This window comes from Myotis yumanensis, unplaced genomic scaffold (genome assembly GCF_028538775.1).
Source record: "Myotis yumanensis isolate MYYU_CA2020_CCGP unplaced genomic scaffold, mMyoYum1.0.hap1 SCAF_7, whole genome shotgun sequence".
Classification (NCBI taxonomy): Eukaryota; Metazoa; Chordata; class Mammalia; order Chiroptera; family Vespertilionidae; genus Myotis; species Myotis yumanensis.
This window is the reverse complement of record NW_027223758.1, coordinates 55,164,281-55,177,384: the sequence shown is the minus strand read 5'-3', so window position 1 is coordinate 55,177,384 and position 13,104 is coordinate 55,164,281.

The window sequence follows — 13,104 nt, the reverse complement described above, 5'->3', positions numbered from 1 at the left end:
ACATTTACTGGAAATGGTAGTGGGGGCAGGGGGTTGGGGGTGGGGTGGGGGGAGCTTACAAAATTACTCAGCTAACAGCAGAAGTTTTTTGAGCAGCAAGACACAGAAATCCCCAAGTACCCAGGGCCACCCTACTCCACCCTCAGTGCTCTAGTTATGCCATGCCTGTTGCTTAGGATTTGGAGAATATTTTGAAGCCTTCTAGGGCATTTATCCTTGAGCCTCTCTCATTAAAAACCCTACCAAATTGCCCCTCCCCTCCCCCCCAAAAAGATAAAAAATCTGAGATTCCAGTTTTACTTTTATTTGGAGTTAAAGTAAGTTTAATACTTTAAACTGGAGAGGGTGGTTAGGGTTATTTCTTGGCCGTTGCTAGCAGAGCACCAACTTCCCTGAATTTTGGATAGTGTCGTTGCTGCTCATAAGAGGCCTAAATAAGAGGCCCCAGACAGCCTAACAGAGTTGCTCACTTCTCCCAGCAGGTAGAACCACACCCCACTCCCATTTTCTGAATCTCACAGGACTTCAGGTGGCCTTAAACCACCAGCAAAAGCTGTTTCAAAACCCCAACACATCAGTACGGTGTACCACAACCCTAACATCCTAAACCCTCTGCCCTCTGGTATGTGACTAGCCTGCATGAGGTGAGAGAATCAGCCTTTTATTATTTGTTGAAGTACTCAGCAACCCAGAAATAAACATGCACGCTGATGTTGATTTGAGGACTAAAGGATATCTTTCAAGTCTAATAAATGTGATAAAAATAAACATCCTTTCATAAATGTAATGGAGCATGGCTCTGTGTTTATCATGTACTTGAGATTACCCCACTGGAAGAAGAAAACACTTGATTAATGCAGGGAGTCTATTTTGTAATCTGCAGTGGTTGGAAAATGTGTTTTGTTTTTTTTTTAAATCCTGCCATGCCCATTTTTTTGCTTCTCTGAGGAAGTTATTGATAGTGTGCTTGATAATAATGAGAATGCATGAATTTCTTTTTTTTCTTTCTTTCTTAAAAAAATATTTTTATTGATTTCAGCGAGTAAGGAAGAGGAGAGAGAGATACAAACATCAATGATGAGACAGAACCATTGATTGGCTGCCTCTTGCACACCCCCATTAGGCATCAAGCTAGAGAGAGTGATTTTGTGCCCTGACCGGGAATTGAACTGTGACCTTCTGTTTCATAGGTTGACATTCAACCATTGACCCACGCCAGTCTGGCGAGAATGTAGAAATCGAACAAGTTCCTTCATTGTAGCTATTTGTTCTACTTGGTAATTAGTTAAAGGAGGATTCTATATTCTTTTCCTTCCTGAAGAGCTTTACTTAGGCTGTTTATGAAATACTGCAGAAAGCACTTTCTACAGATGGGTTAGCCACACAATCCCATGAGGTGATTGCTGTTACTATCATTCTATTTACCTGAGGAGAATCCAAGGTTTTCAGGTTAGGTATCTTGCTCAAGATCATACAGCTTGTTAATGGTGGACAATGGGATTCAACACCAGTTCTGTCTCACTCCCATTCTCACTGGAATGGCTATGTCCATCTCGCACAACACTAGGACATTGAATGAAGGTTGCTTATCTGATTCAATCATTTATTGAGCTCAAATATGATTAGAGCACCTACTGGGTGTCAGGCATTGTTCTAGGCACTAGAGGTACAGGACCCAAGCAGACAAAACCTCTGCCCTCCTGGAGCTTACATTCTAGTGAGATCCAGAATCAACAAAATAAATGATCAATTCTATATTAGTTAAGTGATGACATGTGATATGAAGAAAAATAAATCAAGAGATGAATATATAGGATGCGAGAGCAGGGTTTGCAATTTTAAATGGAGCAGTCAGGGAAGGCTTTGTTAAGAAGGTAAGATTTCAATAAAGAGCTAAAGGAGTGAGGGAATGAATCATCTGGCTATCTGGAGAAAGAACCATCCAGGCAGATGGAATGTGCAAAGGCCCTGAGGTGGGGCCATGCTTAGCATATTTGAGGAAACTAGTGTGACTGCAGAAGGACTGAGCAAGAAGGGCGGCGGCGGGGGTGGGGGGGTGGGGGGGGGGGGGACAGAACCGGAGATGAGATGAGAGAGGCACAAGGAGGCTGGTGGGGTAGGACCTTGTAGGCCATGTAGAGACTTTTTTTCACTCAGCTTGAGAATCGGAGCCATTGGAGGGTTTTGAGGAGAGAAGTGACCTGTTCTGACTTCAATTTTAACAGGATCCCTCTGGCTGCTATGTGGAGCTAGTTTAAGAGGGTAGAAGTGGGGAGCCCAGTTAGGAGATTCTTTCAGTAAAGCAGTAAGAGATGATGGTGGCTTGAACCAGGGCAGTAATGGGGGCAAGGGATGAGCAGTGGATGGGTTCTGAAAATAAATAAAGGCAAATTAGGGTTTGCTAATGGACTGTGGGATATGAGCTAAAGAGAAGTGTTAGGATGCCTCTGAGGTTTTCATTTGGGTGAATCCATGAGAGGAGTTATGAGGCAGTGCCTTAAACTAGAAATGTATTTGACTGTGGAAGAGATCATAGAGAGGCTTGAGGAGTGAAAAGGTGACTTATAAACAGATCTGGAAAATGGGCTTCTGTGAATAACTTTCACTCCAGCAGTCAGTTCACTGACAAGCAGGAGACACTGAAAGGGGTGCACTTGGTGAATGCAAACCCCCAGGAAGTTATCCTGTGGGATAGAAAGTTCTACAAAGATAAGGCCTTTTTCCTGCCTTTTCTTGAGACGATCTTGTCTAACCCAGTCTAAGGAAAGAACATTTGTCACAAACCATCGTCATGTAGACACCTACATTGTGCCTGAATGGGGACTGGTCAGTTAATAGGTTATAGAGGTAAATATTCTGAGGGTGAGGGTTCTGAGATATGCAAAGCCGGATTGCTAGGGGAGATATGCTTATGAGGCCAGAATCTTGCAGGTTCCTAGAGGAAGTGGGGAATAAGGCATTGGGGGAGGTTTGGGGTAGCTAGAGTGTTTCGGAAGGACCTTTATCTACTTTGCAAAGCTTAATCCCAAAGCTATTGAAAAACCTAAGATGAATACTCTTAAAACCAAGGCATGGGGTGGGGAAAGGAAGGAAACCATTTCCATGGATCAAAGTAGTTTGGGGATTGGGAAACAATCATGCTAGAATTTCCAGGAAATCTTCTTTTATACCCACCCCCATCCTCACCTACCAAAGTGCTCTAGACGCTGATGTGGATTTTAAAAGTAAGTCTATTGCTCTAGCTGGCGTGGCTGGGTTGGTTGGAGTGTTGTCCTGTATACCAAAAGGTGGTAGGTTTGATTCCTGGTCAGGGCACATATCTAGGTTGTGGGTTCAATCCCCAGTCGGGGTGCATATGGAAGGCAATCTATTGATGTTTCTGTCTCTTTCTCCCTTCCTCTTTCTAAAACCAATGTAAAAATAAATAAAATTAAAATCTATTTCTTTGACAGCATTGGGAAAATTTCTTGATACTTAGTTGGGGTAATTGCAGATCTCTGGGGTGTCTGTCCCAAGATTGAGAAACTCCGGGAAAACCACTGGTCTATGGTATAGTGACAATAATAGTTTACATTTATGGAATGCTTGCAAAATGCCAGGCTTGTGGCAGGCAACTCAAGTGCATTTTGTCATTGAATCCTCATACAGTCTGAGGAGACAAGTGCTGTTATTATCCACAGTTTGCAAATAAGGAAATGGAGACTTGGAAAATCAGGTAATTCGCCCAATCTCACAGAGCCAATGAAAGGCAGATCTGAAAGACTAAATTCCATCCAGTTGACTCTAAGACCTGCCCTCTCTCACTGAGGTCAGCAAGGGACACACCAAAGAGGGACTGAAAGGCCTTTCTTAGAAAGAGGAATTTCTTTTCTCTACTACATTCTCAGAATTGGTCACAAAAGGCTGAAAGCCAGCTAACCTTGATTTCAAATTAAAGTCATTAGTTTTCTCAAGATTTAATTAAGAAAGAAACACCTCCCTTCTCCCTCCTTGAAGTAATTTAATTTTCACATTATACTTTAAGGGATATCCTCTATTTACCTAATTCCTTCCTGTTCAGTCCTTTCAGACTATGAATCTTGCATATTTTATATACACAAAGGTGACTTTTCCTTCCTTGAATGACCAATGCTTATCAGCACGAGCAAACGATACTGAGCTCATAAATATGTCACTGGGAGTTCAGTCTGAGCCCTTCTCTGTTCTAAGAGTAATTCTCACATGACATTCCTTCTCTCCCTCTCTTTCCCTAACACCATGGAGACTGTGCTTGTGCCCCCAAAGCACCCTTGGAGTCTGTTTTGGTTTCATTCCCCATTGGCAAGTATAAAAATGAGTGGCCAGTGCTTACACACCAAAGTCATTTCAGCAGGAGCCTGCAGACAATATAAAACAAGGCCCGTGGAGCCAGCGTCTTCCGATTCCAATTAAATATTTCCTGTAAGTCTGTGCCAACTGTGCATCTTGTAAGAACATTTGAAAACAGAAGTTTGAACTCACAGGGACCCTGTTGCCTTAAAAACCTGTTTCCTGTTTGACAAGATTTTACTAGTAAGAGCAAAGTAGCACGTTCAGCAACAAAAGTCATTGCTAGTGGTTAAGATGTGCAAAGGTAGTGGTTTCCTCTCCTGAGTGCCCATCACACAGTCTCACTGAGTTGCAGATTTGTGTCTTCCAGATAAATCTCTCTGTATTCCAAAGGGCTATAATGATGTTTCCAGGTTTACAGAAAATATTTGCTTAATCTCCCTGTCTCTACATCCAATTCGGTGCTATCTTATAAAGTTAGAAAAGCTCTTCAAGACAACTCTGTAAATGTCATTGTCTCCATTTTACAGACGAGAAAATTGAGGCTCGGGGTTCATAAATGGGTTCATGTTACTAAGTTTGCATAGAGTACTTTAGATGGCCAGAAACTAGGTGCTCAAGGTGCCTCCTGTGTCATGACATTGCACAAGTCACTAAGATGTTTGTTATCTGTTTCCAAATCCATAAAATGGGGTAAAGGAAAGCAGGAACTTGGCATCATAGATTTGAAACACCTTTAAGTTGTCTATAATAAATGCGCTTCAATGACCACAACATATTATTATTATATTAGTGTATTATTATTTTTAAAAATATATATATTTTATTGATTTTTTACAAAGAGGAAGGGAGAGGGATAGAGAGTTAGAAACATCGATGAGAGAGAAACATTGATCAGCTGCCTCCTGCACACTCCCTACTGGGGATGTGCCCACAACCAAGGTACATGCCCCTGACCGGAATCTAACCTGGCACCCTTCAGTCCGCAGGCCGATGCTCTATCCACTGGGCCAAACTGGTTAGGGCTATTATTATTATTATTATTTAAAAATTATCTTAGGACTGAAATTCAAAGTTCTTCATGATCTAGCCTTAGCCTACTAGTCTACTAGCCTTTTCTCCAGCACAATTTCCTCCTTTTACTCCCCCATCTCTCTCTCTCTCTCTCTCTCTCTCTCTCTCTCACACACACACACACACACACACACACTACCCCTTTCTTCAAATTTCACCCTCCAAATCTTTGTCTACATGGTCCCTAGTCCCTCCTACTTGGGCCACTCAGTCCTCCCCACTACGGTCCCCTCTACTTCTATGAGGCCTTCCCAGTCGCTTGGTAATGAGGCTGGTGTCATTCACAGCATTAATATAAAAATTGGAAAGGCTGGAATTTGAAGCCTTGTGTACCATCAGCATGGTTTAGGCCAGTTATTCAGCTTCTCCATGTCACCATAATCATCTCTAAGATGGGCTAATACCTTTTACCTCCCCATATTATGAGGACTAAATGAGATAACCCTGGACCACACAAGGCCCAGAATGGACATAGAATACACCTGAGACTCTACCTCCCATCTCCTCAAATAAAATTTCTTTCTCCCTCTCTTATGAATGTACTTTGCTTAATATCTCTCTTATAACATTCATCAAATTCTAGCTTGTGATATTGTCCCTCATGTATTTGTCTCCTGCCCATATGAAACTATAGGGTTTTTGATAGCCAGAAAAATGCTAACTTATTTTTATGTCCTTGCTTCATAGTAAGTTCTTGGCATTACTCAGAGAACTCCAGGAATGTTAGCAACCGGCTCTTCTGGACCTGCTTGCCTTGTGGGGTGGGCTGGTGACTAATGCTCATGGCTAATTAGTGGAGCATGGGAAGCTGAGCCACAGAAGGTGAAGTGAGTCAGAATTGAGGCCTGAACATTCCAGAACTTACTTCCAAGCTCTGCTTCCAAACTGCCTCTCTTACAGGGTCAACTTTGCACGAATTCAAATAAGTGAACTTTCTGCATGCCCATCTATATATATAAAAGCCCAGCGACCAGAACAATGGAACGACCAGAATGACCAGTGGCTATGATATGCACTGCGGCAGCCAACCAGCCTAATCCAGGCCCCGATTGGCCCCCTTTCCCTGGCTGGCCCCGCTCCCGATCGGCCCCCAACACTCTGATCAGAGGCAGGGCTAGCCGGCCAACCACCCGTGGCCCCTCCCCCCTGCTGGCCTGGCCCAATGGGCCCCCCATGGGGATGGGCCGGCCGGACCCCACCTGAGCACAAATTCATGCACCGGGACCTTAGTCTGAGTATAATTTGATAAAGTGAGATTCAAGCATTCATTTAGAAAACATATATTAATACTTTTTAAAAATCCTCACCTGAGGATATGTTTTTGTTTTTTATTGATTTTTAGAGAGAGAGAACATTGATGTGAGAGAGAAACATTGATCAGTTGCCTTTCAAACAAGCCCTGACCAGGGATTGAACCTGAAACTTAGGTATGTGCCCTAACCAGGAATTGAACTCACAACCTTTTGGTGCATGGGATGATGCTCTAACCAACTGAGCCATACACTGGCTAGGGCAATATTAATTCTTTAAAAAATATATTTTTATTGATTTAAGAGAGGAAGGGAGAGGGGGGAGAGAGAGAGAGAAATCAATGATGAGAGAGAATCATTGATTGGCTGCCTTCTGCATGCCCCTTACTGGGGACCAAGCCTGCAACCCAGGCATGTGCCCTGACTGGAATCAAACCATGACCTCCTGGTTCATAGGTCAATGCTCACCAACTAAGCCAAGCTGGCAGGGTGCAATATTAATACTTTTAATGGTAGGTCTACATTCTAGGCTGCTAGGCCTCTTACTCATGATATTAATCTTCATGAAAATCTTGAGCAGTGTTATTTTTGTCATTTGCAGCACAATAATGCTTAGACAATACTTGCGATATCCTATGCTAGGTTTGAGGTACCCGTTAGTGAGCACTATGCTCCTGTTTGTTAAGACTGCAATGTAGTGACAGAGGCAGGCAAACAAATCATTAACTGTATCATGAGGTACATACACTAAGTTATAAAGTGGGGACACAGAAGGGGGAATAATTAACATTATTGGGAATGAGAAATTAGCAGAAAAAAGGTAGTATTTGAGTAGACTCCTGAAGGATGAGAGTTCATAGAACAGATAAAGGAGAAAGGCAATTCTTGAAATAGGGAACAGTATGTTCAAGGTTAAGAAGGAAAGAACAGAACTTCTTTCAGTTACAGTGGAAAGAGGAGGTGAAACTTAGGCTGGGGCAGGACTATGTATCATGCCAGAGAGCATGACATTGTTTCCTGACATTCTCTTCACAGCGCTGGCCATCCCAGCACTGCTCTGGGCAGAGCACTGTGGCATCCAACCATCCTGGCCCTGCCCCATGCACCCAAAATGAATGAAATCTTCAGACACAGATGATATGTGAAGTGTGTATTATAAATGAGGATGGGTAGAATATGTAGGGTACAGGGGAAAGATAGTCCAGAAACTTTCATTGAGCCCAAGGATTTCCCTTGCACTGGCCAGTCCAATTCCTGCCCAAGTGAAGTCCAGGGCTGGAGAGCTCCGTGTCAGCAGCCCATGCAGCTCTTGGCTTGGCCCCAGGGCGGGTCCGGGGTGCCTTCACTTATGGGTCCCCTTTGGCGGCCTCCTGGGACTGACTCTGCCTGGGAAATGTCCTTAGACAGCTATTTTTGTTTTTCTTTTCTTTTTTTAAACAACACCTGACTGATCCCAGGTGACTGATCCCACTTAACCAAGTGAGCTCACCAACAGATGGTGCTGCTGGGACCAGCCCCTGTGCAAACAACCTCCTCACCCCTTGGTATGGCTGGCTCCTCCAGGCTTTCCATGCCAGGTTTTAACGTTCCTTCCATTTCCAAGAGATGAGTTCTTGTTCATTTGCATCTCCTTGCAGTGGCCTGTGAGGGAGGCCATCGTGTGTATGAGGGCAGGCCCTCCCTAGAGATGTGACTTTCCCAAGATCACTTGGGTAGGCTTGCTCCTCCCTTGTGGCCCCCACCTCCAAACCCCATCTTCCCCACATGCTCCTTGAATAGGCCATCATACATTTCTAGAGGTTTCTTTTGAGGACCCCAGGCATTGGCTCTGGGTCAGTGGAGCTTCCAGAACCTTGAAATTTTAGTCCCCATCCTGGAACTTGCCCGTTTTGTGGTGGTGGTAGATGGATCTGATAACATCTTCACGAGGTGAAGAAGGCCTCTGGGGTGACTGACCACTAGGGCAGATGTTGCCCCAGGTGTGGTTCCTGTGGAAATGGTGAGTCAGAGGTTGCTGGCCTGCTCCTTTATACATCTGCTACGTATGGAGGCATCTCACTTCCTCCTGAAATGGAGAGGAAGGCCCCAGGGTGCTGGGGTAAAGCTGCTCTGGCTCGGCCTACTTACTTCATCTTCCTTAACTCTCTCTGCCTTTCACCAGCTACCACCACTCTCGCTCAGAATCCCCCAGAGGCTGGACACTTGCAAAAGTATAGGTGTGCCGTCACATCAGGCTCTGGAGCTTCTCAGGTGAGGACAGAGTTAGTTCAAAGGAGCAATAAGAAGAGAGCCTGAGCCGGTTTGTGCGCTGCGTGCAGGGAGCTGGTGTGGGGTGGGAGAGGCATGGATGTCGGTGCTGGACAGACATAAGTTGGAATCCTGGCTTCTCTACTAACGAGCCCGGGGCCTTGGCAAGTCACTTGAGCTCTCTGGGCTTCAGTTTCTTCTTCTGTAGAGTGAGAGGTAGAGTGTTTCTTCATAGATGGCATCAGATATGTTCCATCTGTCGCTGGCCCTGTCTCTAAGTCAGCCAGCACCTTTGGGGCTGTGGATGAGACTGTTGGGAGAAAAACAACCTGTGGTCCACACCAGAGCTTAGTGAGGCTGAAAGGACTTAAGGCCACCTGGTTAATTCCCTGCACTCTAAGCACCCAACGTTACCTGCGAAGGGGCATTATGGTCCTGTTAGAAAGTGTGCCAGAAACGAGTTAGGAGGGTGGAGTGGAGCGAGCAGGCCTGGGTGATAGAGAACCATCTGTATGATGATGTTCACCGTTCCTTAGAACAGCACTTTGGAATATTACCCAGTCTTTCTCCAGATTTCTTTCTTCCTTGACTCAGAGTCCTTCTCATCAACTGCAGTGCCTGCTTTTGGATGGCATTTCTTAAGCTTTTAAACACCTAAAAAGCTTTTAAACATGTAGCTTTATTTAAATGACAGACATGAATGTGTGTGTAAATTCAAATAATTTTTAACTGGAAAAATACTGTAAGTCCAATCGAATGACTGAATAAGGAAAATATTTACTATTGCATTAGATAATGCATATGATTTTTTGGAAGCCATATTTGCTCAAGAGCAAAGCCCTAGTAATTGCTTGTGTAATTTTGATATTTTGAAAATAAAAGACATTAAAATTATAAGCCAATGGGCTATAAATGAGTTTTTAATGAAAAAACCTGCAATGTTCTGATTGTATATAAAGAGGGTGATTTAATAAACACAGTCAAAATATGGCAGAAGAAGACTGAAAATAAAACATGAAACTGGGGTGGCAAGATAAAAATGCTTTTACCCAGACAATTTATATTTGAGGAGATATATTTATGTTCAACACTTCGATGAAGTTGGAGATATGGTACTTTCTGAAGGTATTATTAAAATTTTATCTAAATATTACAGATTGATTTATCTTCGTTTTACCACCTACCTTATCAGCTAGTTATTCTGGTGGTGCTTTCAGGTAACCAATTTGGAAATTTCTGTGAAATTTCAAGTAGAAACCTGGTTCTTTTGATTAGCGTCCACCTGTCCCCAACGTGGGATGACTTCCAGGACTTTCACTTAAACTTCCACTGGCAGTGACCCTTTCGGGGATGCTGGCTTGCTCACCATTTTTTGGTTTTGTTTTCTGTTAGGATTGTACCTTTCACTGACTCAAGGTACTCACCTGCACTGTGGCGGGAGGTAATGCAATGCTTTGGCGCAGCAACTAAATATCTGCAAATTGAAACCAGGTACTCCCTCTCCTGTTGTCACCCTGAGAAACCTCATATGATAAAGACCAGTGGGACCTTGCTCAAGGGAGGCGAATGGGTGAGCTTCTCAGGGTTTGGGGGTGTGGCAGTAAGGAGCAGTAATGGAGGGGGACGGTTACTCTCATCCAGTACATTTGTGGTCAGCATATGCCATCAGCATTTGAAAAGTTCTCACTTGGATCGAAGTGTTCTCAGCAACTGGACAGCAGAACCCCCTTCTGAGTCCGGAGCTGCTGCTCTCCTCCTGCACAGGATCCAACCTCCAAGATAAGGGGAGCAGCAAGGCCACCCAGACCCTACAGAGCACGGATGAACATTGAGTGCTATACCCTTCCTGGTGGGGTCATTCATGTGTGAGAAACTACAACGAGAACTCCCAATTTCAAGTCATTTTTCTAATAACACATTTCATAATAAGCTGAAGCGTAGTTCCCCTATTTCATTATTTTAATTATTTTAGCACATCTAAAAGGTATTTATGAAGTGTTTAAAAAAACCCGTTGGGCAAAATATCCAAAAGATAATGAGGATAAAAGAATAAACTAGAGGAAGAAAGTAAGGGACTCGTATTTTTTGAGCACTTACTATTAGCACGTGCTACATATCAAACATCCTAAATGATCTTACTTAAGCCTCATAACAACCCTGAAAGGCAGGCAATCACATCTCTGTTTTACAGATGAGGGGTCCAAGACTGGGGGCAGGGCGGGGAAAGTAATTTGCATGAAGATGGTGAGTTGTGGAGTTGAATTTGAATTCAAACCAGCCCAGCTCTGAGGTTGTGCTTCTCCACATCATCTGCTCACCTGGCAGAATGCAACAAACCCCTGGGCTGGGTGAGGCATATGTGGGGACACAGGAATATTTCTTGGACCCTCAGTGTCCTCAATTAGGGTGAAGTTGAGTACTCCCTAAACTGTTTTCAAGACATAAAAGTATTGCCTGTGTGGACCTGTATAAATGGTAACTGAACCGTATTGTAGATATGCAAAACTATATAATAAACATTAGTTGAGATGGGGATGGCTCAGGTAGAAAAAGGAAATAATAGGATGTTGTGATTAAACTGACTTGCATTTACAGTGTCCATCCATGTGGGCCTTAGCCATAGATTAGTTGTCAATTTTTACAAAAGTAGAGTTTTGGTATATTTTTAATAAACAAATGTGATTGGCTCCTTTGTTAGACTTCTAAATACATGTCTGGGATGGACATTATAAATCAAGTTAATTTCTCCTCAGGTGTCTATTTCTGATGAGGATTAAAAGGTCCCCAGGGTGGTGTTAACCTGGTGTTTAGCATTAAATGTGTAGAGGTACCTGCTTTATAAGCATATTTGGAGTTTTTCCATGTGTCTGTGATGCACATCTGTTCTGTGAGGACTGTTTCCTACATGTGCTATGGCTTACTTTGTATGAATTGCTGCCACACTTATTTATTTAGTGTTATCTGGAACATTTGGGCCTCCTTGATTTATGTGAGTGAATAAGAAAAAAAATTAGTATATCTATATATATAAAAGCCAAGCGACCGGAAGGACAGAACGCCCAGAACGATCGGAACGACTGGTTGCTATGATGCTCGCTGCAGCGGCCAACTGGCCCAATCAGGTCTGATCACCTCCCCAACCACCCGCAGCCCCTCCCCCTAGCCGGCCCCACCCCCAATCTGCCCCCACTACTCCGGTTGGGGATGGGGCCATCCGGCCAACCTCCTGCATCCCCTCCCCCTTGCCAGCCCTAGCCCTGATTGGCCCCCATCAGGGAGGGCTGGCTGGACCCCACCCATGCACAGGCCTCTAATCTAAATAACAAATGATAACAGGTGAGATAGCTGAAACTAGTAGTGAGGGATTAGAAACCATTGGAAGTATTCACCTGATTCCTGCATTTCCCTGTCTGCTAAGGACACACTGGAAGTGGCCCTGTGCCTGTGGGTCACTGGTATTGCCCCCAGGTCATCCCCAGAGTGTTTTGGGGCATCCAATCAGAGATTGGGGAACCTGTTTCCATCAGAGAAGTGCCGAGAGGCTTTGTGGGATGTGGTGGCTCATACTGAAGAGATAAGCGGTACCTATTTTGCCTGGGATCTAAAGACGATCTCAGAGTTAGCTGGACTTTTGTCATTGAGCTCTGGGGCAAAATACATGTTACTTGGAGTGCCAAAGAAAATGGGAGTGAAATCTTGACATTTCTCTTTCTGCATTTAAATCACTACCCATGACGCCGAAACCGGTTTGGCTCAGTGGATAGAGCGTCGGCCTGGGGACTGAGAGGTCCCAGGTTCGATTCCGGTCAAGGGCATGTACCTGGGTTGCAGGCACATCCCCGGTGGGGGATGTGCAGGGGGCAGCTGATCAATGTTTCTCTCTCATCGATGTTTCTAACTCTCTCTATCTCTCTCCCTTCCTCTCTGTGAAAAATCAATAAAATATATTTAAAAAAAAAAATAAATCACTACCCATGAGGCAGCCCAAAAAGGGAAACATTATGGGCTTCCAACCAACAGGGTCTCTGCAGAAGTCCTACAATCCATATATGAGGAACCATCCCATAATAAGCAGCACCCCGGTCCAGGGGAGTCTGGGGCAGGAGGCAAATGCCCTGCGCTCCTCACACCCATCTGGCTTGGAGTTGTTCTTCGGAGACATCTTTTCTCCCTTCTGGCCCAGAAGTCACCTGCAGCAGAGTTCACCTGTACGAACACATTTGTG